The sequence below is a fragment of the Marmota marmota genome, unplaced genomic scaffold, assembly GCF_001458135.2.
Source record: "Marmota marmota marmota unplaced genomic scaffold, marMar, whole genome shotgun sequence".
NCBI lineage: Eukaryota > Metazoa > Chordata > Mammalia > Rodentia > Sciuridae > Marmota > Marmota marmota.
The window spans coordinates 25,244,796-25,272,380 of record NW_026000005.1 but is presented as its reverse complement, the minus strand read 5'-3'; the positions used below and the strand labels follow the sequence as shown (position 1 = coordinate 25,272,380).

Sequence of the window (27,585 nt, the reverse complement as noted above, 5' to 3'; positions counted from 1 at the left end):
TTCTGGCGAAAGGTGGAAGAGGACACTCTGTTTTTAAAAGTCCTGTCTTGTCAATCATGCCTGGGTGGTACATTCTCCTTGTTAGGCCAGAGGTGTGGGTCACTTTGCTCTCTTTGGGAGGACTTGGCGCTGAAACTGGCAACAGTAACTCTTTAGGGTGGGCGCAGCAGGCAACAGGGTGGAGGTGCAGGGCAAGTGTTTGATTGACAGAACTTCAGCACTCAGAGCTGCTTCCCAGCACAGTTAGGACTCCTGGGAGAGCCACACAGGAGGTCAGGGTATTTTGTTGTGCCCCTCATGGCCATAACCACATACCCTGATGGCTAAGCCATTTTATCTCCCTCTGATTTGGTTCTGAAAGTGAGAGAATAAGACCTAGCTTTGCCCCTACCAGGGATCCAGGAAGGTGGTCATGGGTGTTACAGTGCTTCACACAATATTTCTTTAGATTGACCTAATGTCTGAATGTCTAAACTGTGACCAGGTGTCCTTCACAGAGGAAGCTTCTTTGTAAAGATGTTCCTCAAATTATGATGGGGTTACATCCAGATAAACCTATTGTAAGCTGAAAATATCTCATGTTGAAAACAGATTGAATTACACCTCGCCTGCAGAGCATCGTAGCCTAGCAACGCAGCGCACTGCAGAGTATTGATTGTTTCCCCTCGTGATCACAGGGCTGATTGAGAGCGCTGGCTCCTTGCCCTGCCAAGCATCTCAAGAGTGCGATCTGCTGCATATTGCTCATCCAGGAAAAGATCAAAATTAAAAAGACGAAGTAAGGTTTAGATTAAATGCATATCACCCACCATCTTAAAATCGAAATTCTTACGCGGACATATAAGTTTGGGTCCATAGGTACTGGCAGATATCTTTGAGGCTCTGGTGTGTCTTTTGTCCAGTTTATTCCTATAAAGACATCCCCTCTCTAAGACAGCCTTGACCCAGAGGACACTGTGTCGGGGGACTGGTCAGGTGAGACACAAAGGAGGCAGCACAACAGTGCATATGAAATAATAGGAGCACTGTATTAATTACAGATCCCAGAGAGAAGAGGCCAGTGAGGGGAGCTAGCCTCGCAGAGCCAACAAGGGGAGGCTGGTAGAATACACATGCTCCACCAGTGGGTGAGGAGCAAGAAAGACAGCATGAGGGACCCAAAGATTGTTAGGGCCCAGGAATAACTCAAGCAGGTTACCTATGTTGTTTTTTTGTTGTTGTTGTTTTGGTTTTTTTTTTGTTTTTGGTGTTAGAGATTGAGCCCAGGAGTGCTTCACCACTGAGCCACATCCCAGTCCTTTTTATTTTTTGAGACAGAGTCTTGCTAAGTTGCTGAGGCTGGCCTCAAACTTGCAATCTTCCTGCCTCTACCTCCCTAGGCAAAGAATTATAGGTATGGCTACCACATTTGGCTCCCATAGGGAGTTCTAATCAATGGGTTTAGAGCAAGCAGGCATGAGTTCTGTGGAGGCGTCACTATGACTCACAAATGTTCACTGTGGCACACTATGACTCACAGGTGCTCACTGTGGCATATCTGCACTGCCTGTGGGGTCTTGGGGTTAGTGAGGAGAATTAAGAAGGTTGTAACTACTTATTCCATAGGGAGGTGGTATCCAGGAGATGGCTGTATAAGGCACATATGTAAATTGCGCATGTTGAGGAACTGAGAGGAGATAGAGAAGACAGTCACAGCCTCCAGAACTCAGTGTCACATATTTTCTGATTTTAAACAAACAACAAAAAACTGTAACCAAGAAATGATTTCATCTTCAAAAGAAAAGTACTTGTACTTCAAAAAACGAGATGAGGTGGGAATTTTTCAGTCTTAAAAAGATTACTAGACTTAGAAAGACCCTGTCTCCAAAATAAATAAATAAATAAATAATGATAATAATAAAGGGTTAGGGATGTGGCTCAGTGCACCTCTGGGTTCAATCCCAGCACAAAGTAAACAAATAAACAAAACAGTTTTCAAAGCTGCTTGTTTTGTATTTACAAATATTCCTCTGGACTGTACCAGAAGGAAAACAGGGACAGGAGTATATAGTTTTAATCAGACTTAGCTTCCATTGCTTTATCAGAAGCCAGACTCCCCTCGTTTTCAGTTTCTCCATTTTCTGCAGGTAATTTTCCAGTTCCTTGGTTTGTCATTTCAGCCTATTTGCCTTTGCCACCCTTTTCCCTTCTGCTTGCACTTTGCTGTTTGAAGATTTATCTTTTCTTGCTGCCATTTTTGGCTTCATTTTCACCCTTGTAGCTAACAACTTTGCAGTTCTCTTAGGTTCTTCTTCACTTCCCCTTCAGGTACTGTCCTCTTGAGCACTGATAGCAGGAGGGCTATTGAGTGCCTGCAGGCGCCATTTTATATCAGGGACTTGCACATCCAGAGATTTCGATATCCAAGTAGTCCTAGAATCCATCTCCCTCAGATACAAAATAACCACCTTCCTAGAGAACTCATCTCAGTTTTGATATTTTTACTGGGCAATCACAGTGACCAATGTACCAACCTATATACACTAATGAATCCCAAGTTAAAACCACAACTGCTATTCCATTTGTACTTACAGTCAACTAAAAAAATTTTCAGGTTATAACAAAAAATATACTTACATAGGACTTAACATTTTTCACTATCCCCCCTTCTCTCTCTCTCTCTCTCTCTCTCTCTCTCTCTGTAGTACATGTAGCCCCTCATACATGTTAGGCAGGTATTTTATAACTGAGGTATATCCCCATGCCCTTTTAAAATTTTATTTTGAACAGGGTCCAAGTTGCTGAGACTGTCCTTGAACTTGGGATCCTCTTGCCTCAGCCCCTTGGTGTGCTGCCCCTGCCAGCCCATAATATACTTTTGATGACTGGGAAAGCACGTGCTGCTTCATCCACTCAGCACTGACTGGGCACCTATTAGTCTCTGGTGCTCTGCTCCAGTGTGAGGTACAAGGATGAGTAGAATGTAGTCCTTGTCCATGAGCCTCTCACAGTTCACTAATGTAGATAGCACTGTAATAGGTGATTATCACAGAGACCAAGCGAAGGGATGAAAGGCAGGCCCTGGAGGCACATATACCCTGGGCTTTGCCACTTTTCCAGTTGTCCAACCTCGTAGCCTCTTAGAAATAATAATAGTACCTCACAGTATTGTGGGAATTAACTGTGGAAATGCATGCGAAGTTGCTTAGCATTGCACTGTATTTAACAAGTATTCAGGAAATGTTAGGTATTACCTAATGTGTTAAATGCAACTTATGTAATTAGGCATGGTTGTTACTTCTTCCTTTTGAATACAGTTAAGTAAACTGGTTTTAATTATAAGCAACTCATGATTGGACAACAATAAGAGTTTATAGTGAACTTGTTTGTTCGTTTGTTTTGGGTGGGGTACCAGGGATTGAACCCAGAGGTGCATAACCACTGATCCACACCCCCAGCCCTTTTCATATTTTATTTTGAGACAGGGGTCTTGCTAATTTGCTTAGAGCCTCACTAAATTGCTGTAACTGGCTTGGAATTTGCAGTCCTCCTGCCTCAGCCTCTCGGGCTGTTAGAATTACAGGCATGCACCAAAGCACCCGACTTGTTTACTCTTTTAAAATTTATTTTTGCATACCAAGGGTAGAACCTAGGACTTTGTACATACGAGGCAAGTATCCTACCACTGAGCCACATCTGGGACTTGTTTGCTTTTGATAATAATTTGGGGGAAAATCTAACCATCTTTCTCTGGAAATGGGACATACTGTCGATTGAAACTCTTAGTTTGCTGGGTGGGATGGCACACATCTGTCATCCAGTGATTCAGAAGACTGAGGCAGGAGTATCACAGTTAGAGGTCAGCTTGGGCAAGTTAGCAAGACCTTGTCTCAAAATAAAAATAAAGAAGAGCTGAGTACAGTGGTACATGCCTGTAATCCCAGCACTCTGGGAGGCTGAGGCAGGAGGATTGCAAGTTTGAGACTGGCCTCAGCAATTTAGCTAGGTGCTAAGAAATTTAGTGAGACTCTGTCTCAAAAGAAAGAAACAAAAAGGGTCTGGAATGTAGCTCAGTGGTAGAGTGGTCCTATTCAATCCCTAGTACCATGGGGGATGGGAAGATGAGGTGGTCCTGGTCTAAAAATGGCTGAAAAGATCTAATTTATCTCTCAGGAGGTGGGCTGGGTTTGTGGCTCAGGGTAGAGTGCTTGCCTAGCATATGTGAGGCACTGGGTTCGATTCTCAGCACCACATATAAATAAGTAAAATAAACATCCACTGACAACTAAACAATATTTAAAAAAATATTTAACCTATCTCTCATGAGTGAGGCTAACTTTCCTAAGTACTCAACATACTTTTAACCCCTTTTATAAAAAAGAGGAAATGAACTCAGAAACTAATTGATTTAATGATATTTAATGACTTCAGCCTGCATGGTGGCACAAGCCTGTAATCCCAGCTACTCAGGAGAATTCCAAGTCAAGGCCAGCTTGGAAAAATTAGTGAGATCTTGTCAATAAATAAATAAAGACTGTAATGTAGCTCAGTGGTACAGTACTTGCCTAGCCTTGGGTTCAATCCTCAGTACTGCAAAGGATATATACACATACACACACACAAACTTCAATGCCCTTCTTAATCCACGTATGCCTCTCAGACAAAAATAAATGTTGGCCAGATGCTCAGGGCCATAAATCTTTTTTTAAAAAATCCACCGAGTAGTCTTTCAATCAATCTGTACATATTATTGAGCACTACTATTTTACAGGCACTGTGCTGGTTCTAGGGTTACAAAGAAGGGCAAAAATCACTGACTGGCAGAGGAGACAGACATTCATCAAATATGCATTCAAATATATTAGTGAAGAGTTTAGAGCAGGACCCTGATTTAGACTGGAACATAGGTTGGTGTAGGTCAGGGAAATAACATCTAAAAATACAACTTACCCTTTAGAAAAACTGGCATTTTTATCCTTGATCTTAATACCACCAGCAAGTTCAGGATATAGAAATTTAGTCAAATCGGTTGTATGGTTAACTTATGGAAGATGCTAAATTATATATATATATGTATTACTCTTTTTAATCACCCAATCATATTTTTAACATTACACATGACCTTTCCATTAGTCATTCTGTCCAACATGAGCTTTCATTTCATTAACTGTATTCAAAATGTAATCATTATTAACATACATATACATGTACACAAATGAATACTTAATTATAGTTTCTTATCTTCACTAATGTAGAAGTCAGGAAAATTTCAGAAGACCTAGATAAGTTCTTTATTTCTTGACCAGGAGGGATGCCTTGCTCTTCGAAGCTATTTCACATCTAAACATGGAGCGTCTCCCTCCTTTGCCTTTTGTTTTCGGGGAGGAATGAATCAGTCAGTGCACACTTAAAACTGCTTGTCTTGTAGGAAGGATTACAATATACCAAAGAGCATTTAAAATGGTGTTTTCATATTTCCTCGGAAATGTATTATTTCTCGAAAAACAGAGGGAGGGAAGAAAATAATTATAGAAAATATCTTGCCATTTTAATTTTCACTAGAAAATTTACGAAATTATTCACACTCATAACTTTCAGACTTAATAAATTTGAATTTTTTAAAGGAGAGTTTTCTAGCTGTTATAAGTGGAATCTGCTCAAATTGTTTAGATGATTTTCAGTGATTTCCTACAGAATGACCATTTGTTTCCTTTTACATTCTTCTCAGGCAACCAGTGAATAACGTATTTATCAAAATTTACGCAAGGCCCCAGACAGCATTTCTTTCTTGCTGAGGCAGATAATTGATCAGTTCTCAAGCCAGCTGGACTGCAGAGGGTCAGGGAGACCATAGCAAGCTTGGCTATGTTGTACTGATATTTGTCACAAGAAAAGAACTCATCTACGGAATCATTTGATACAAAATAAATAAACTGCTTTACTAGAACATTATCACAGGATCAGAATGTCCTCCTTTGGTAAAAAAAGGAATGAGCCCAGTGTAGCTTTACTGTAACAGCAGGAAAACATTATCTTGTTGTTTTTGTCTTAAGGTTAAACATAGATCCAAATGTTACCAAAACTAACCACAAATATTATCATCAAATAAGCTCTCTGATCAAAGTCATTGATCATTAAATTAGCTGAAAGCCCAAGAATTTGCTACCTTTCAACAAAATTATAAGTTAGACATGTGGATTATTTCACAATCCACCCAATGAACGAATTGAGTAAGGCCAGATGAATACAAAATCACATTTATCGAACTCTTACTGTGGCACTATTCTAGGCCGCTTAAATATACTATTTAAATAGGCGATTTTTTTTTTTTTTTTGGTAATGGGGAGTGAACTCGTGGGCTCTTAACCCCTGAGTTACATCTTCAGCTCCTTTCTGGATTTTTATTTAGGGACAGAGTCTCCTTGAGTTGCTTAGGGCCTTGATAAATTGCTGAGGCTGGCTTTGAACTTGCGATCCTCCAGCCTCGGTCTCCTAAGCCCCTGCGATTCCAGGCTCAGGTAAGCCCCCTTGCCTGGCTAACTTTAAATTAGGGTTCAGTCCCACAAGACTGACCATCCTATCGCCCCACTTCCGCTGCCGGCCAAGGTTATGACCCGGTTATTATTTACTTTGTATCGTTATCATCGTTTTTCAATTTGATCATAATTATTGTTTTATTTATTTACTTATTTATTGGTATGGTACTAAGGGATTGAACCCAGGGGTGCTCTACCTCTGAGCTACCCTCCCAGGCTATTGAAAATGTTTATCTGGAGACCCGGTCTCACCAAGTTGTGGAGTCTGGCCTGGACCTTCCGAGTCGCTGGGCCTACGCGCCCTGGCACCTCGCTATGTCCGGCTGTGAACCAGGGCCTCTCCACGGCTTCTGTGGCTGACTAGTAAAGCTGGGAGTAATCAGGAAGACAGTTTACTTACAAGATGACTGGTTTGCCACACAGGACACAACTCAGGACCACAACGGGAAGAGATGTTCACGATAAGATAGCGGAGGTGGCGCGCGGCCCTCGGCCTGCCTGGCGCCACCACCACCGCAGGACCTGTTCACCAACCCGGAAGTCTTGGATATTTATGGCTGCATGAAGCTGAATCATGGGCCTTTGGAGTTCAAGTCACTCTCCGGTCAAGCCCTCCCCCTGAGGTGGGGGTTGGTGCGCTCAGTAGGCCGTGGACATGATTTATAATTTATGCAAATTAGCGCTGGACATGTGCGTTTGACTTTGGGCAGCGAGGACAAAGTGGTGCCTAGAAAGGGGCCCGTGAGGTAGGGGAAAGGAGATGGGCTTAGTAGCTGGAAAGAACCAATGTGGGGGTGAGTTTTGGCAGCAGCAGCGATGGCACAGGACGTGATGGGACTAGGTGACATGGCGCCATGGAACTTGGCGCGTTGGGCCGTGCGCAGCGGTGGGGCGGGGCAGGGTGCCGTCTGCGGCTTCCGTGGGCGCATGTGCAGCACGGGCCAAGGTACGGCAGAGCGCAGGGTTCTAACAAGGTGAGCTGGATGCGGCACCCCAGACCTGGGAGAGGGGAGCCCTCCATAGGAGGAGGAGGTGGCGCGTAGGCCCCTAAAAAACTGCGCATCTCGTCGGGCTTTATCAAAGCATGGTCCCCTGATCTCTCTCCTCTCTGAAACATACATTTTCAAAGAGATTAAAGTCTAGAAATGGGTTGGTAAAGGGAGAATTTCCATTCTCTGACTGCTAATGGCAGGCTTGAATAAGCCATTAGCCAATATTACAGCCTTCTTTAATGTAGGCTTACCAAATCCATCTTAGGGAAATAATTCAGGACCTGTAATTGCTGCATAAGCACATTATCAGCCAGGAAAACCTGTTGGAGAAGATGATTTGCTTTGTACTGACATAGAGTTCAATGCTGGTGTTGCTCAATAAGAGAATTCTGAAATGAAAAACAGGTAATTCAGCAGAACCTCCCGGACACTGCCTCTCAGTCCCATTTTCCAGGTTAGTATGATAGAATTACGTTTTTTAAAAAAGAAATAATTGAATAGTAGTCATAGTTTTCTCTTCAGATTCTTCCAAACTTTATCTTGAATATAAACAAAATAAAAATGACTTCAACTCAAGATACCTATGACTACCACTAATATGAGTATTCTCCAGTGAATTTAAGTGTGAACTTAGCTTGTTATTGTTTTTTGCTTTGAATAAACACTCAAGAGTTATTCAGTCTAGTTGCAGGTAATTATTCTTTGGGCTTAAGATGATTTGTTCGATTTCTCCTTGTCAGAGATAAATGTATGATGAACAGAAATAATATAGGAAACTATACTAAAAGTAGAATCTTCAAAAATAAATTTTATTGTATCAAGTGGTTTGTTATTGAACTCGGAGTTCCTTGCAAGTTCCTGGTCAGGAAATAAATCACTTGCGTTATACTTCAGTGAAGGTACATTATATTACTGGTATAGGTGCTAAGATATTTTCTGACTAGTTTCTTGAACTTGAGTGCCTGGTGACGTTTTTTTACTTTTGAGTTACCTAAAATATTGGAACTGTAAGGAGAGTGTTGACATATTCCTATGCCCATCCTTTCTATGAACCAACATACTTAACTTTAAAAAATCACTTAGGCTGGACGCAGGCCTGTAATCCCAGGGGCTTGGGAGGCTGAGGCAGGAGGATCAGGAGTTCAAAGCTAGCCTCAGCAATTTAGCAAGACCTTGTCTGTAAATAAAATATAAAAAGGACTCGGGATGCGGCTCAGCGGTTGAATGCCCCTGGGTCCAATCCCCAGTACCAAAAAGAAAAAAAAAAAAATTACTTTTACTTTCCTCAAATATTAGACCTTTATTTCTAGAACAAAATTAATATCAAATATGAAAGAAAGAAATTTAAAATTGTTCATTACATAATTACTGCTGTATGCCATTTGTGTCCAGAAACAATTTATAAAACAATATGGTCACTGCTTGCAGTGGTACAGTCCTGTGATCCCAGTAACTCTGGGGGCTGAAGCAGGAGGATCATAAATTGGAGGCCAGACTGGACAACTGTCTTAAAATAAAAAATAAAAGGGTTAAGGATGTAGTACCCCTGCATTCAATCCCCAGTACTACCAAAAAAAATGTATTTTGATATATGTATACACACACACACACACAGTGTGTGTGTGTGTGTGTATTTATATATGGTCAGGGTCTCAGAAGTGTTTCTCGCCCTCTCAGTCCACCACTGGTTAAATAATAAGTAAATGGAAAAGATGCCATAATATAAAATAAGCTTAGAACAGACCAATATTTTACAATTGAAAGAGGATCTTTTCCTTCTTCACTCCCTTCCTCTTTCTCAAGGACAAAGAAGAGGAGAAAAGAACAAGGATGTGGACTATATGTCCAAGTATGTATTTTCTCTTCTTTCTAATTATGCAAACTGAAATATGAAGAACTTGTTGGGAAGTGAAAGTTCTGTTTCTTCTAAAATTGGACAGCTGTTGGGCATTGCAGTGTTTATAACTTTCTCTCACAGATGTTACATTTTATGAAATGTGACTCATAAGGGTGTTACTTGTATCTTTAGATGGGAAGAAATCCCTGAGGGCTCGATAATTACGTAAGTCAGCTACACTCACAACCTGAAATACTTGAAGCGAATATTTCTTGGAAAAAGAAAAGAAAAAAGAAGGGGGGGATAACAAGACTTTGCCATGCTTAAATGAAACAGAAAGACTACCAATTTCAGATTTTTTTCCCCTTCTGTGGTAGGAATAAGGGAAAGAGTATATATTTTTGTTTGGGAGGTTTCATTTTCATTTGAAAAATGTTTTTCAAATGTGTAAGCTTTTTGTTTTGAATTTTGGTCCCTATTCTTGTTCCAAATGTGCCAAAATTTAGAAAAACCTTATTTAAGGACATTTCAAAAGAAGGCTTTGCATTTCATGTTTATTATCAGTGCTTTAATATAGGCATTTCATTAATCACCAATACTTTAAGTATATACATACATACACATATATATTACACAAACATGTGTATGTAAATATGTACATAGTATATATAAATAATATATAAATACAAACATATTACACACATGTGTATGTATGTATATGTACACACATACATTTGGAACATTTCATAATGATTAGTCAGTTTTTTTATTGATATTTTTTTTTTTAGTTGTAGTTGAACACAATACCTTTATTTAATTAATTTATTTATTTTTTATGTGGTGCTGAGGATCAAACCCAGGCCTTGCACGTGGTAGGTGAGCACTCTACTCCTGGGCCACAGTCCCAGCCCCCATACTCAGAGTTTTTGCAGATACTAAGTACCAGTGTTTTCTAGTGAGTATTGATTTACTCCAGACAAAATAACCAAATATGACTCCATTTTCAGAGATGTTGATACCATCAGAATAATTCACCCAAATTACAAAAAATGGTAATACTTAAAATTGTGCACATTATTTTACCATTTCATGAAACTTCTTAAACTTATTCAAACTTTCCCTGTGTAAAAAGACTCCTCCCAAACTGCATGATAACATTAAATTACAAAATTGAATTTGGAAAAATAGGGAGTTATTTTTCTGATTTTGGTATTAAGGTTTTTAAAAATCTGTTTTAAAATATAGTGAGGAGTGTATTGAGACAGGTGATGAAAAGGAGCTGCCAGTTGATGGATTCAACATTTCTGAGAATATTAAGTTACATAAAGGGAAGACTTCAAGAGCAAGGATATATTATAAATAAGAGTTCTTCTGCAAGATGAGCAGATGGGCAGTTCTTACGTCAGTTGTATACATGAGAGAGGTCTTTTTGAAGAATGCTTGTTTATAGAATTTTCTGCAGAATAGAATCAGTGACCTCCGATGATTCATTTATTTTTTTACTAAAACTATATTAGAGTATCTGTGCTTTTCTAAAAGCTCATCCACACTGTAATTTAGACATCTAATTTTCAAAATGTATTCAACATTGACTATTCTATCTGCATCCTTAAGTCCCTTTACAAGTCTCTCAGTAGAATTATGTTATTATTGTTGTTTAGTTGGCTGAGATATTCTATATTCTTCAAGACACCATTATGTTAGTTAAATATACAAATTAGTTCTCCTTCAAATCCACTGAGTACCCCACTTTCATCAAAATTTGTGAAATTGTACACTACTTTAACATCTGGATGATAAATAGAAACTCAATGCATAACTTCCTCTAGTAAATCACCAATACCAGCCAAAAATGTGCACACTTTATGTTTTTGGAGCTTATCCTAGAAATTATCATACTCTTCTTTGAGTAAAACATCAGATTTTTCTGTAATTTATAAAGTTCAGCTTTTTGGTATAGCTTGTTCAACATGAAAACTATGTGATTTAGTGTACCATTCTAACACCCAAGCATTCTTCTTTTCTACAGTAAGCATACAATCAACTTCAAAAACATGTTGTTGTTTCTTTACTGGTAATAACCATTTCAACACTCATCTGTAACTGGCTTACAGTTGTCAATGATATTATAACATGTTATGCATCTTTTTTCTTTTATATCCTGTCAAAGTCCACTGTTTAAAGTTTGGCAGCTTCTCCTCTGATAAGATCATAGATGATTTCTTCTACTCTTGTTGGTTTTTCTTGCAATCTGAACTTTTCTGAAATTTTGGCACCATTTTCACATGTATAGTAGAATTTTGATTATTCACTTCTTGGTTATCCAATATTCATCTCCATCATTTTTTTCTGGCCCATCTTTCTCTTTAAAATATATATGTATTAGACCAGCACCACCCCCAAACATACCTAGAATGTACATGCTGGTGCTTTCTACTATGCTGTCCTCACTATGACTGTCCTATTAACAAGGCTGTCTTATGCCTCCTGGTCAGAAAACAAGAGGACACTATTTGTGGCTGCAAGCCTCCAGAGCATGTGATCCATGCATGTACTTTGGAGTTTGAAGACATTTTCTGAATGTCTACTCAGTGCAAAACATTGGACTGGTGCTACTTAGAGGCATAGAAAGTAGTAAAAGAGCTGGGATACATTTTCTTGTCATCTTTGAGTTTCTCAGTTAGCTTAGGTAAGCCTAAGGACAGAATCTAAAAATTTAGAACTAGGGCTGGGGGCATAGTTCAGAGGTAGGGTGCTTGCTTGGCATATGTACAACCCTGGGTTCAATCCCCGGCATTGAGAAGTGGGGAAAAAAAAACAGGCATAGTGGCACACTTATGTAATTCCAGCAACTTGGGAGGCTGAGGCAGAAGGATTTTAAGTTCAAGGCCAGCCTCAGCAATGGAGGGAGGGAGGGAGGGAGGGAAGGAAGGAAGGGAGGAAAGAAGGAAGGAAGGAAGGGAGGGAGGGAGGGAGGGAAATCTCACAACTTCAAGGCTAATCTGGCAATTTAGTGAGACCTATCACAAAGTAAAAAGGGTTGATGATGTAGCTCAATTGTAGAGTAGTACCACCCCACCCCCGCCAAAAAAAAGTTTGAAACTTGATGTCTTTTACATGTTTTTTTTTAATTAGCCACCTGGTTCTCAAAGTGGGGAGGTGAGTTATCCAAGTTACACAGCTAGTGACATTCAGAACCGAGTCCTATAGTTCAGTGCTTTTTCAACACACTAGATTACTTAATATTCGTGGATTTCTGTGGGTTCAAGTATCATGGCAAGTTAGAACTAAGGTAGAGCAGTTCGAATACACTGCACTTAACTACCCAACCTCTCTTGTCTCATCCCAGTCTGCCCTGGTTAGACAGTCTGAACTTTTGGGAGGACCCAAGGGGAAAACAAACATGGAAAGTATTCTCTTGGCTGGGTTAATTGTAAGCAAGTCCCTGAATGTGTAGAGAGAGAGAATTGCAGATGTTTAGAGATTGATCACAGGCCTTTGTCCAGAATAGTGTGCTGAGATAAACTAGTTTTGATTTGTTTTAGTAAGAATCTGAGTCTGAAGAATGTTGGTGGAAACTTGAGATGTGATATTGGGTCATACTACTCTCCAGAGGGTGCTGTTCTGGTAATGAAACTGGTTCCTTTTAAGGACTTTGTTGGGTAGAGGACAAAATGGATTCCTCTGACCCCCACAGTGGGTTTTGATTAGTGGGCTTTGATCAGAACAAGAAACAGTTAAAAGTTTTTCCTCTCTTTGATTTTCTTCTCTCTTATTATGTCATGTGTCTCAAGTATTAACCCAGATGGATATGCAACACTTGAAACTACCCTTGACATTAGAAAGCTAAGGAGAACTGGTAATGGTGGTGGCACACGCCTATAATCCCAAGGATTTAGGAAGATGAGGCAGGAAGATCACAAGTTAGAGGCAGCTTAGTGAGACCCTGTCTTAAATTAAAAAATAAAAAGGCCCAGGGACTTAGGTCAGTGGCAAAGTGTACCTGAGTTCAATTTCCAGTTGAGAAGGGAGACACCAAGAAGAAATCTCATTGGGGTCCCAGAGGAAAGGACAAGTCCTTAGGCAAGTACAGTCCAATGGGTTCATATGAGATTTGGGTTACTAAAAGAGAACCAAAGGGCATTTGGAATTTAACCCTCTGAGGAGTAGTAGTAACGCGCAGTTGCCTGAATATCTTCACTTATTCCTCAGAATCCAGTTGCCATGGGCTGGAAGGGAATTGGGTTAGGTTCCTGGCCTAGAAATTTGGTTTTTCTAAAGTCATTTTCAATGACTTTCACAACAGAGTCAGAAGCAGCCCCAGGAATAGAACAGATCCTGGATAATTCAGGACCTCTGACACAGTACTAACAGAGAGTTGTGAGAGGAGGGTCAAGTTGAAAACTGTTTTTTTAAGCTAGCTCTACTGGGCCTGGAGGTAGAGGTGGGAAGTAGGGAGTAATGAAAAAGAATCTAAGAAGAACCAGTCAGTTTCTGTTCCTTGTATCATCCTGAGCTTCCTCCTGCTAGTCATTCTCATTTGCACTGAAGAGTTGTGTTTTGTTTTGTTTCTTCATTCAGTCACAGGTGCAGTTCTAGAAAAGGAAAGTATATTTGTTTTCTAAATCCAGCATCATTCTCAGAAACTCTACTGCTTAAGCACCCTTGAAGAAGGATTCTCATGTCTCAGATGCCTAGTGGTTAAGAACACAGGCATTTACCAGTTTGGATAAGAATTCTAACCATGCCAATTTACCAGCTGAATGGTTTTTGTAAGCACTTTAATTTTGATAATCTTCAATTTTCTAATCTGTAAACAGAATGACGACTCAAAAATGATATTATCATAGATTCTTGCCCTTGGAGGAGGATGTTAAAAGCCCCCTTAGTGTGTGCATTAGTGCCTTCTAGCATATCCTCGCCCAGCAGCTCTCAGGCTGGGTCTGTATTTCCATGGTGCCTACCCAGCACAATGGGTTCTGTTTGGTTTATTGGTGGGTTGGTAGGCCCTTAACTTTCAGTTTTGAACAAAGTAAAGTCTTGCGTTATCTTTCTTTCTCTAAAGTTTCTTTAGGTACTAAGGATTGAACACAGGGTCGTGCACATGCTAGGCAAGCCTTTTCCCCTGAGCCACACCCTCAGCCCCTAAATTCTTGTTTCTCCAAGCCAAATTTTTTCTACTATACTAACGTTTCCTGCCTTAAAAAAAATCAGAATCACCCAGAATAAATGTATTACCTTTTCAAGTATCTGAAGACAGCTATCAAACCTCTTAGGTCTTTCTCACTGGTTGTTTCTACCATTCCAACCAAGTCGCAATATCAAGGCCCTTCCTTCACTTTCCTGAGTCTGTCCTTTTGCACTGCTTCAGTTTTCCATTGGTCTGAAAGTCTGTTTTGCAGAATTCAGCAAAACACTCCTGATATAGCATAGTCATGAGTAAATGGAATGCCACAGTGGCTAGATTTGTTTTCATTACCATAAAATAATTAAAGATGTTTATGATAAATGTCCCTAAGCCTATCACGATAATGAATCTGGCTGCAAAACTGTCTGGTTATGAACAATAGGCATGTTTTTACAACTTGTGCTTTAGTTTATCTTTCAGTTCTAGGGGAAAAAAAGGCCAAAATATGTTCAAGAATAATCATGTATGAATGCAAGGAAGTTCTAGAATTGTCCTTTATCTTCCCCCTATATTTTTACTGCTATGTTGAAGTTGCATTCCTGTTGCCAAAAAAACAAATTTCCTTTCCACCCCCTTCATCAAGTTCACTTTTTACTGCCCTGGATGATGCACAGTATTGTTTTTGAAGGGACTTCAACCTTGATATATTCTGCGGGTTCTTTAACTATTGTTCCTTTTCCTTTAGGAGAATAGCCTTCTCTTTATTTAAGACAGGAAATATCTTGATGTAAATTAAAATAAGAATATAAGATTGCCAATTCAGTTTCCACCCTAAATTCAGTATTCCCTCTGGATTTCTATAAATGTCATTAACAATATGTGATTGAGAACTAAAACATCTTTAGTGCCAAGTAATGATGAAATAGAAATATAGTGGCACAAACCTCCACAACGTGCCCCTGCCTTCTCTGGCACATTATTTTTGTGAAAGAACTTCAGATCATGGTTAAAGATTCTAGTCTCAGACAAGTGTAGTCATTGTTGAGCCTTTTTAATTTTTTTAAAACCATGAGAGGTAGCTATTTGTGAGAAGTTGTATAATCTGTTAGGTACCCTTGCTTCTAAAATTAATTCTTCATTGACATAACATTGCCCAGAAGAGACGAAAAAGGGGGCTGGGGTTGTGGCTCAAGGCACTGGGTTCGATCCTCAGCACCACATAAATGTAAAATAAAGACATCGTGTCCACCTAAAACAGAATATTTATAAAGAGAGAGAGATGAAAAAGGATTGTTCATATGGATGATCATACCCAACAACAGAAATTAAACAATTCAGATCTTCACTACACATGCCCTACAAAAATAAAATTACAGAAGTCTATTACATCAAAGTTTTGAAATTCAGTGCTGACTTCTTATAAAAATTAATTTGCGGGCTGGGGATGTGGCTCAAGCGGTAGCGCGCTCGCCTGGCATGCGTGTGGCCGGGTTCTATCCTCAGCACCACATACAAACAAAGATGTTGTGTCTGCCGAAAACTAAAATTCTCTCTCTCTCTCTCTCTCTCTCTCTCTCTCTCTGAAAATAAAAAAATGATTTGCATTCATAGAAATCCCTCTCCAAGAGAAATGCTGGTTTGGAGACACTTCTCTCTACAATGACCATGGCTTTGAAACATTACATTATTGATGGCTGTGATTCTTTCCCAGACTCTAGATAAAATTTGTAGAGAGATGAAGATGTAGACTTTATTCCTTAGTCAAAGGTGAATAAATAGCATTTTGAAAAGTAGGAAGAAGGAGCTGGGAGTATAGCTCAGTTGGTAAAGTGCTTGTCTTATAAGCCCAAGGCCCTGGGTTCAATCCCCAGCACCAAAAAAAAAAAAAAAAAGAAAAGAAAAGAAAAGTGGGGAGAAAAATATAGAGTTCTACCTTATCCTATTTTCTCACTTCTCTTAGCCAGATATGGTGGTGGATAAACATGGCATTTTGGGGATAGATGCAGAGGTCCTCAAATCAGATGGTAGGCATATAACAAATGTGTGAACTCCATCCAGATTTTAAATTTTTAAAAATGTGAATGAAACCCACAAAAATATATTTCAGAATCTCTACTTAAAATCTTCTCATTGTTTTCCTGGAAGTAACTCAAAGAAATGCCACTCACTTTCTTCCTTCTCCTCTGTCTTCTGCTTTGACTTCTGAACTGGTAACAATCAGGCAGGCACTGAGCTGACCACCCTTTTTTTTTTTTTTTTTTGTACCAGGGATGTGCTGATTTTTTAATCACTGAGCCACATCCCCAGCCCTTTTCATATATTTTTTTTTTTATTTTGAGACAGGTCTCACTAAGTTTCTTAGGACCTCACTGAGTTGCTGAGATTGGCTTCAAAATTGCAATACTCCTGCTTCAACCTCTTGAGCCACCAGGATTACAGGGATGTGCCACCAAACTGATCACTTTTTGAGGACATCCTTCTGGGATCATTATAGTAACACTCTGAGTTAGGCTCTATTACTATTCCTCTTTCACAAATGAGGAAAGTAAGGATTCAGAGTAGCAGGTAGTTTGTCCAAGATCCCCCAGGCTGGAAGATGCAGGATGAGGATTTTTTGGGACACTAATTTCTGGCTGGTACATTCATACAACTGGTACATAAGTAGACAATGAATTTCCAAACATGTGCTGCCATTTTTTTTTTTTTTTTTAATAATAGGGATCAAAATCAGGGGCGCCTAACCACTGAGCCACATCCCCACTTCTTTTTTATATTTTATTTAGAGACAGGGTCTCACTGAGTTGCTTAGGGCCTCAGTAATTTTCTGAGGCTGGCTTTGAACTTAGGATTCTCAAGCCTCAGCCTCCCAAGNCTCACTAAGTTGCTTAAGGCTTCACTAAATTGCTGAGGCTAGCTTTGAACTTATGATCCTCTTGCCTTAGCCTCCCAGATCACTGGATTTACAGGCATGCACCACCGCACCTGGCTATCTTTTATTTTGGACAAGGCCTCACTGTGTTGCTTAGGTCCTTGCTGAGTTGCTGAGGCTGCCCTTGAAACTTGTGATCCTCTTGTCTCAACCTCCTGAGCTGCTGGGATTACAGGCATGCACCATTACACCCAGCTTCATTCTTCATAATACAGCAAACAGTATTTTTTCCTTTGTCTTAATGCCTGGCATTAAGCAGTAAATGATATTGGAACTGCAAATAGAGAAAATGCTTCTCTGCTAAAGGATAGGCTGTGCCAGGGCTTGAGGCAGGAGGGTACAATCAGATAGTCACTGTCCTACCACCTCCCAAACAGCAGGAAGGGTATTACCATCTCACGTTTCAAATTAAACCCCACTTTGCTCCCCTTGTAAAATATTGCTGTGCCTCAACACCTTCTAAGCAGGGATCATTCATTCAAAATGCAGCAGAATACTGTACTGGTGCCAGACATCTCGAGTACATTCTGGGGTGTGGTTTGTAGTTTATTTCTGATTGTTAGCAGAAAACACTGAACAATATTCCAAATACCCTATCCACCCCCATCACAGCACACACACAAACACATGTGCTTTTCAAAATATCTTTCTTCCTTCAGAAGATAGCCCTTGAAAAATAGGTTGCAGACCAAATATGTTTGCTGGATCATGGTTCTGTGGTTTTCGCCAGTTTCTCTCACATGTCAATAGATTCTTTCTATTCATTCTTGTTATCCACTAAAAGGCAAAATACATGTTCCTCCAAGGACTTCTATGGTTTTAACAGGAGATACATTCTTGAGTTTTTCCCAGGGTGTGTGGGGAGCCCTGCACAGGAAATTTACATAGGCAAAGGTCAGCAGCATTTAATATTTCTCTGTCAAAGTAGGTTAAAGCCAAAGTTTCCCTAAGATTCTGGTAAGTACACATTTTTGCAATGGTCCATGAAAATTCATCTAATTCAACACTATGGAACTAAATTAAACCTCTCTGCATTCACCAAGCATTCTGCCAGAAGGAATGTTGCATTTTGTCAAGGTAGATGAACAAAATGTTTCCCTCTGTAGCTGAGCCTCATCTAAAGCTACATTTAAAAGTGTGATGATGCACATTTCTACCAGATGTCTTTCCCCAAAATCATCTGGATTTAATAGACTGTCACTATACTTTGTGCCAGAACTCTTGCAGTATAATTTATTTGTTCAGGAAAATGTTTTCAGCTTTACCACCTACTAAATCTGAATAAATCAGAAACCAATTTGTTTAATTCAATAAATACTGTTACACTCCAGAACTGGACAATTTGAGTATCTGGATCAACATAACCCAGGAATGTGATAATTTGGGTCCTCATACCAGCTGAATCCCTGAAGTAAACATGTCGCTTCTCATCACAGGAGTCTAAGCACTGACTTTTCAGATTCCTAAACTTGGCTCCACACCAAGCCTTTTCCACACATTTCTAATAGGCTTGGGTGGACCCACTTATATACATGTCCACAGTGCAGTTTGGCCATTATTTAAGTGACTCCTCGGAGATTTTTATGATCATGAATATATTAGCCTTTATTTCAGTCAAAATTATTTATTTGCTTTTCAGCAGCACATATGGTTTAAGACAACTACAGTAGCTATTTCCTATTTTCAGTCAGTCAGGTCTAAAAGCTTCATCCTGGCATTGTTATTATGTTCTTCCAATGAGAAAATTGATGTCTCAATAGAAAGTCACTGCCCGTCAAGACCACTTGACCTTTCCTGTTTAATGAATGACAGTGTTTACTTGAAACCCACATTCAATAACCACAGGTGATGGCACACACTTGTAATCCCAGCTACTCGGGAGGCTGAGGCAGGAGGATCACAAGTTGGAGGCCAACCTTAGCAACTTAGAGAGACTCTATCTCACAAAATAAAATAAAAAGGACTGGAAATGTAGCACAGAGATCGAGCACTCCTGGGTTCACTCCTGGGTACTACAAAACAAGTAAACAAAGAACAAAAATCTAGGTCTAAAGATACATATCCATTTACTATCCACTTTCATTTCTGATTACTGCCCAACACAGCTTCTTTCTATAGCCCAGACATCTCTCTAGTCTACCTCTGAGACTGCATTCATAGTTCCTATCACCGCTCAAAAAATCTATGTATGTGTATATATCTTTCTGTATCTCCACTTAATTAAATTGAAGAAAATTTTCCCATTTTCTTTCTGTGTATCTTTTATCCTTCTTCTCTTATTCCATCAATAATAAGCAGATATATATAACACAGTGTGATTGATTATAAGCATAATAACAATTTGTGTTATTCTATTTTATTTTCTTGAGATGGAGGTCCCCAAACCTGGCCTGGAACTCTTGGGCTCAAGTGATCCTCCTGCTTCAGCCTACTGAGCAGCTGAGACTATGGGCCTATACTACTGTGCATGGCCCAATACCAATTTTTTCTTTTTGGTACCAATGTTGAATCCAGGGGTGCTTAACCACCAAGCCACATTCCCAGCTCCTTTTTTTGGGTCCTGGAGATTGAACTCAGGAGCATTCGACCACTGAGCCACATTCCCAGCCCTGTTTTGTATTTTATTTAGATATAGGGTCTCGCTGAGTTGCTTAGCGCCTTGCTTTTGCTGAGGCTGGCTTTAAATTCGCTATCCTCCTGCCTCAGCCTCCCCGGCCACTGGCATTACAGGCATACACCACTGCACTCGGCACATTCCCAGCTCTTCTAAATTTTTATTTTTAGTCAGATCTCACTAAGTTGCTTTGGTTGGCCTCAAACTTGTGATCCTTCTGCATCAGCCTTCCAAGCCACTGGTATTACGGGTGTGCACCAACATGCCCTGCTTGATACCAATTTTTTTGAGGGGGAGGTACCAGGGATTGAACTCAACAGCACTTGACCACTAAGCCACATTCTCAGCCCTATGTTGGATTTTATTAAGAGAGAGGGTCTCACTGAGTTGCTTAGTGTGTTGTAGTTGCTGAGGCTGGCTTTGAACTCTCCATCCTCCTGCCTCAACCTCCCAAACTGCTGGGATTACAGGCTTGCACCACCACGCCCACTGTGCCTGGTCCAATACCAACCCAATTTTTTGTTTTTGATTTTAGTTCATTTGGGTTCTTCCTTTTTTGGGAAGTGGAGGGTGCTTAAGATTAAATCCAGGGCTAGGGATGTGGCTCAAGCTATAATGCGCTCACCTGGCATGCGCAGGGAGCTGGGTTCGATCCTCAACACCACATAAAAATAAAAAATAAAAAGATATTGTGTCCACCTAACAAAAACTAAAAAATAAATATATATATAAAAAAAGATTGAATCCAGGGTCCTTATACATGCTAGGTGAGCACTTTGCCACTGAGCTATACCCACAGTTCCTAGTTTGTTTGTTTGTTTTTTGGAACTAGGGATCAAACCCAGAGCCTCACACATGCTAGGCAAGTGCTCTACCACTGAACTATACATCCAGCTCCCTAGTTTTAATAGTTTAATAAACATCTCCATAGGCCCTTAAATTTGGCAGAAATGCACAAGGTAAGTCTTTCTTTGTGAACCACATTTTTTACTTTAAGGTTGCAAATATTATTTTGAGATTGCATTATCACACACTTCATTTGCATTCCCTCATATATGCAAGGTCTTAAATATTTTTTTTTAATGATACTGAGGATGGAACCCAAGGCCTCAGACATGCTAGTCAAGTGCTCTACCATTGAGCTACCTCCCCAACTCTCTTAGATAGATAGATAGATAAAATTTTAAAAACTATCTATCTATCTATTTAGTGATGCTGGGGATTAAACCCAGAGCCTTGTGCATGAGAAGCAGGCACTCTATTAATTGAGCTATATCCCCAGTCCCCTCTTAGTTTTGTTTTTGTTTTTTTTAACAGTTTTTTTTCCTTAATGTTTATAAAGTACAGTGTTAAAGATTATAAATTCAATTGTTGGGCTGGGGATGTGGCTCAAGCAGTAGCGCACGCCTGGCATGCGTGCGGCCCAGGTTCGATCCTCAGCACCACATACAAAGATGTTGTGTCCGCCGAAAACTAAAAAATAAATATTAAAAAATTCTTTCTCTCTTTCTCTCTCTCTCCCCCCCTTTCTCTCTCCCCCTCCTCTCTCTCTCTCTCTCTCTCTTAAAAAAAAATAAATAAATTCAATTGTTGACAGTATCCTGGAAAGTGAATCAAATGAGTGATTTAGAACTGATGGTGGTAACTATAGCAAAAGAGGGACCCTATACCTTGTTTAAAGAGGAATTCAAATTCTGCCAAGGGAAATGCAGGCCCATTATTAAGAGATAACATAAATTATCAAGAGAAGCTAAAATTGGAATCTTTTTTGTGAAATTTACCAATGTTTAAATCAGAGCACCTTTTCAGCCAAATTAAATACACAGACCACGAGTCTGCAGTCTCTATAAAGCACAGTTGCTTGGTAGTCAGTCGGATGAATCATAATAGGCTGAGCTAGGACTCCAAGATGAGAGTACCCACTTGGAAAGAGCAGATACAGCTGCAAGAAATAGAAGAAAGAAGTTCAGGCTGAGATTAATATAATAGGGGTTTCTTAACCTTGGTTCATTGACATTTGCGTCAGATAATTATTTGTCGTCACTAGCTGCCCGTTATAGGATATTTTGGAGCACGCCCGCCCTTACCTACTCGTTGACAGTAGCATATCCCCACCCATTCTCCCTTGTGGCAATCAACAGTGTTTCTGGACATTACCAGATATCCCCCTGCAAAGCAAAATTGCCCTGGATTGAGAACCACAGGTGCAGATTTGGAAGCCATAAAACATGAAAATTGGTATCAAGGAAATGGGGTAGCATGTGAATGTTCTAACGGGGTGCGGGGGGCACAGAAGCTTGGAGCCTGGGAGACAGCAAACTAGCAGAGGCAAGAAATGTGATAAAGAGGTCAAGGTTCTCCAGAGGACTGGCAGTCCAAAACTGGAACCTAGGAATAAGGAGTAGCAATAAGGCAATAACCCAGTTGCCAAATTAGAGGATGAAGAAGTGGGAGCATGGGTCAAGATGTCTGCCAAGTTAGTTACACTCTGAACAGGGAACATGACTGAGTTCAAGTCTGGGACAAAGCACAGCTTATAGGTAGGAACTGGAAGACCCATGCTGTGGAAATCTGAGCAATACAATGAGGCAGGGACAGTCATCTAACCAGTGATGACAGGAAGCAGGATGACGGATATGCATGGGGGCTTGTTATTCCCTTTCAAGGACCAGGAAGGTTGTCACAGCTGCAGAGAACAATTCTGGACCTGGATGCTGGTTCATTATTATATTTTATATTATTATATATTAAATTAATGTCCTTTATGTTATTGTAGTAATAGAAACCCAGGAAAGTGAGGGATTTGTCCATGACATTTTTTCCCTGAGGCAGGGGTAAGAATTGTCCCATTTCTTATAGCCAGTCTGCACTACCAATTGAGAAAAGGTTGAAGTGAGAATCTCTGGAGAGACCTCTGAATAGCACCAAGTCTTGCAATTGCCTCCCTGGGAGCAAGGACTGAGCATTTATTGTTCTGTATGGGAAAGTCCAATTTGAGAGTTTTAATGTATAGTTTTCTTCATCACTGTTGAAAATCTCAAAGTCTGTCCTTTGTGTCTCAAATTGGCAGCTGGGATGCATGTGGCCCAGAGCTGTTTTGTTTTAAATCCATATTTTAAAAGTTAGAAACCTTTCACATTAAAAAACATAAGCCAGGCATTGTGGTGCATACCTATAATCCCAGCGACTCCTGAGGGATTAGGCAGGAGGATTGTAAATTTGGGCTGTGTAGCGAGTCCTTGTCTCAAAATCAAAAAATGAAAAGGGACTGGGGATGTAGTTCAGTGGTAAAATGCTTGCCTAGCATTTGAGAAAGCTCTGGATTTAACCCCCAGTTCCAGGAAGAAAAAAAAAAAAGTAACCTATTGTTTCTATCTGTCTTCAAAATAAATGTAGACTCCAATAATTTCTTACCACCCTTACTGTTACTACTCTAATCTAAGTCACTGTTATCTCTAGCCAGGATTCTACAATAATTTTCTAACTGATCTCCTGATTTCTATGCTTTCAACACCACACATAATAGTCTCTTGTTTTTGTTTTTTGTTTTTGTTGTAGTTGTAAATGGACACAATACCTTTGTTTTATTTACTGAGAACCAAACCCAGTGACTCACACATGTTAGGCAAGTGCTTTAACACTGAATCCCATAAAAGTCTCTTCTAAACATAGCAGAAACAGGCATCTTTCTATAATACAAATCAGATTTATCTTTCTGCTCAAAATCCTCCAACGAACTACAAGTATTTACATGATCTCACCTCTCACATCCTGTTGAACTGCTTTCCTTCTGTTTGTCCTTTGCTCATTTTTTCTCACCTCATTCTAGATGTACTGACATCCTTCTGTTTCTGGAACACATTAGATACCCTTCTGTTGGAGGGATAGCAGTTCCCAGAACATTGTTCAAGCCTTTGCACTTCTCTTTTCAACAGTCCTACTCAGTCTACCTTATTGAAAATTAAAACCACTCCCATCTCCTTCATCCTGTCCTGTCTTTCATCTTTCTAGATTACTTACACCTTTAACACAGATACAGTTTACTTTTTTTAAGACCTATATGTGAAACAGTATTACAATAATTTACTGTTTTATTTTATTGATTGACTGATTGATCAGTACTGGGGATTGAACCCAGTGGTGCTCAGCTATCACTGAGCTATATCCTCAGTTCTTTTTCTTTTGAGACAGAGTCTCACTAAATTGCCAAGCCTGGTCTTGAACTTGGAGATCCTTCTACCTTGGCCTCTCGAGTAGCTGGGATTTCAGATATGCACCACACCTGGCTTATGATTTTTATTTTTATTTTTAATTTCTGGGTACCGGGGATTGAACATAGGGACACTTGATCACTGAGCCACATACCTAGCTCTATTTTGTATTTTATTTGGAGACAGGATCTCACTGAGTTGCTTAGCACCTCACTTTCGCTGAGGCTGGCTTTGAACTGGCGATCCTTGTGCCCCAGCCTCTCCAAACTGCTGGGATTACAGGCGCGCACCCCCATGCCCAGATAATTTTTATTTTTTTACTATCTATCTCTGCCTGCTAGAATCTAAAAATTTTTTTTAAAAAAAATCTTATTTAATGAAGAGTCCTAACCAGCTAGAATAAGGCCTGAAAAATGTAGGCACTTAGTAAGAATTTGTTGAATGAATGAGTGATCAGGATTCAGAAATGGTGGTTGCTATTTCTGGATTCTGTGAAGGGGTGGATCATGACTCCCCCAAAAACAATTTGATAAAGTCCTAACCTCCTAATGTACATACATGTCAAGGAATGCCAGTTTGCCATTTACCCACCAGAAGAGGCATGAAATAGATTTTCCCTCACAGCCTTCATAAGGAAACAACCTTGATTTCACATTTCTAGCCTCCAGGCTGCAAGATAATACATTTCTGATATTTTAAGCCATCTGGGAACATATTTTATGATGCTCTGTTAAGGTAGTCCTAGGAAACAAATAGTCTTCAGACTAACTGAGGTGTAAGGGATGTTTGGAAACTTAATCAGATCTGGAGGTGCTGTAAAGGAATATACAAACAAGGAGTAATAATTAAACAAGAATATGCCCTTAAGGGTTAACTAAATCTGCTCAAGAACCCCATAGGATAGTTAGTTGTATTCTACCTTCTTTTCTTCTGCTCTAAATCATAGGGAAAATTCTAGCATGTATTTTCCATGAAGAATTCAGCTGGCCCAGAGGCTAAGGAGACTGAGACATGAGGATTGTGAGTTCAAAGCCAGCCTCAGCAAAAGTGAGGCCCTAAGCAACTCAGTGACACCCTGTCTCTAAATAAAATACAAAATAGGGCTAGGTATGTGGCTCAGTGGCTGAGTGCTCCTGAGTTCAATCCCTCGTAGCCAAAATAATAATAATAATTGTTGGGAAAACATATAACGGCAGCAGCACCCCAGAGAAAAACCCCAACATGGCGCCTAATGACCCTCTTTCTCCTCTTTTTTTCTTTCACTGGCGCGAAACGTTCCCGCTGGCGCCAATGTTCAAACCCTGCTAGTGGGAAGCCTTAACCCCAATAAGAATTAACTTCTTGGGCTCCAGAACTGACATATGGAAGAGCTTGCCAATAAACTGGTGACCCGTTATCTACCTCAGCCCTGCTACCTCTCCTTAGACCTATATAAACACACAGCCTCTGGTAATAAAGCGGAACCTCTCCGATGATCTGTGTCTTGTGGTGTCTCCCATTTGTAGTGAGGTGCGGTGTCTTCCAGTCTTACAATAATTCACTGGGCAGCATTCAGCTCCTCTTGAGGCTTTGTCTCCAAGCCTAAACTGATCCTTGAATTAATTTATTCATCTGCTTTCTAGAAGATTAGGATCTTCTCTGGTACAAGGCTTTGTTTGAAGGGATTCCGTTCATCCTCAAGATATCGCCCCCCATACCCCCAGGAGAATTGGAGCCGTGTGTTCTACTTCTACCCAAGCCCTGTGATGATCATGCTCTCTAAGCAGGGTCAGTAATGATACTGGAAGAGGGAGACTCCTGGCTTTGGTGAGGATAGTCGTTGTGAGCTATTAGGGATTTTCCATGGGCTTTTCTTGAAAGAAGGAGGTTCCTTCTACTTGCCATTTTGTTTTATAAGGTAGTTCAAACCACCACCTGGGCTATTTGGCTGCAAAATTCCTAATAGCCTAAAATAACAGGTCATAGACACCAGGAAGGTAGCCATGTTCTAGTATGCAGTGAGCTGGAAGAATTTGTCACTGGGGAGGATCAGCTACCAGAAGGAATGAGAGGGCAGAGTAAGATCCCAGGTCTGAAAGAACAGAGCAGCAAAGACAGAAGCCAATTCTTGTTCAGTGGAGTAGGACACTTGAAGGAAATGATTTGGTGTCAAGGAATAAGTCTGGATCCTGGGTATAGAACTGTGAGTAAAGGTTCCAGAGATTCTGGCAATGACATTGATTTAAGGGTAAACTGAAAATGCTCTCCTGAGGCTTTAAAATTATCTTTGATTCTGAACAGGATTTGTAGCAGAGCCAAACACTTATTAAGCATATATTAAATACCTCTGATACATTAGAACTTGTGCTAGGCACTGTGGAGTACAGAGACTGCCGCAGTCTGGCTGGGCACAAAATCACGAGCGACTCACAGCCTTGTAGATTCAAACAGCAATTCTTTATTCCCGAACTCACACCGGCACTCTACAAACACGTTCTGGGCAAATCCACGTTCTGGGCAAAATCCACACACTCCACCAGGCTCTGAATCCCAAATACTCTCTGAATCCCGCGAGAACTCAACGGGAACTCAAGGAGTGGGCGTGCCTGAGGCAGCAGGATACGCCCTATTCCCAGCAGGGTACACCTTAAACCTGGAACCGCCCTAAACCCAAGGAGCGGGATACTCCCTAATCCCAGCAGGATACACCCTAAACCTGGATCCGCCCTGGTCCTTGAGCAAGGTCACCTTACATGCAATGTCACTGCAAATGACCTGGGTCATGCCATGCGTCATACCTACTTGGCAATGGCTCTCAGCATCTCCCCACTTCTGATTAATTAAACGACAAGCAATGTGGCTTAAGGACCGTGCCTGGTAGGTTGTCCAATTCAACATATGGTTCTTACCCGTCATGGGAAAAACTGACCTCTAGGCGTCAGCCTCCTGTCTTAGGTTGATACCACTGCAATTGGATCATACCCATCACTGACTACCGGTCCAGCATACAGCCATACTTGTGGATAGGCCTATGCACCAGTCGGGGGGTGAGGTTCTTGCCTCACCTCTGTTGGCCCCCAAATTTGGCCTTGGTGCCAGTGGGGGGGTGAGGCTCTTTGCCTCACCTCTGTTGGCCCCCAAATTTTAGACCATCACTAGCAGAAGGGAGGAGGATACAGAAATGCCACGACACCAAGCCAATTAACGGCTCCTTTGGAAAAATTGCATCCCTGGTGACACCATCAGCAAAGATATGCCAGCACTACCACAATTCGCTGCACCAAACGATAGTTCACAATGCATACAAGTGATACATAGTCCAGGCAAGTTCTGCAAGCAGTTCAAAGCGGAGGAGTCTATCAATATGTCCATTTCCTCCC

General features: G+C 40.5%; 1 protein-coding gene and 2 pseudogenes across 5 annotated transcripts in view; 1 reads left to right on the top strand and 2 right to left on the bottom strand.

The window, feature by feature from the left end:
- Cmklr2 (chemerin chemokine-like receptor 2) overlaps positions 1-27,585 on the top strand; it is a 68,721-nt gene that overhangs the window by 34,066 nt on the left and 7,070 nt on the right. The window contains exon 3 of one of the 5 annotated variants that reach the window (XM_048808398.1): positions 6,939-7,138. The exons of 3 other annotated variants lie outside the window; for them this stretch is intronic. The gene's annotated coding sequence lies outside the window, so the exon portion shown is untranslated. Of the gene's footprint in view, positions 1-6,938; positions 7,139-7,831; positions 7,962-27,585 lie in introns of those variants that run through there. One more of the 5 variants, XM_015481304.2, reaches the window with a different exon arrangement.
- Positions 1,299-3,460, bottom strand: LOC125618192 (annotated as a pseudogene).
- Positions 7,974-11,650, bottom strand: LOC125618191 (annotated as a pseudogene).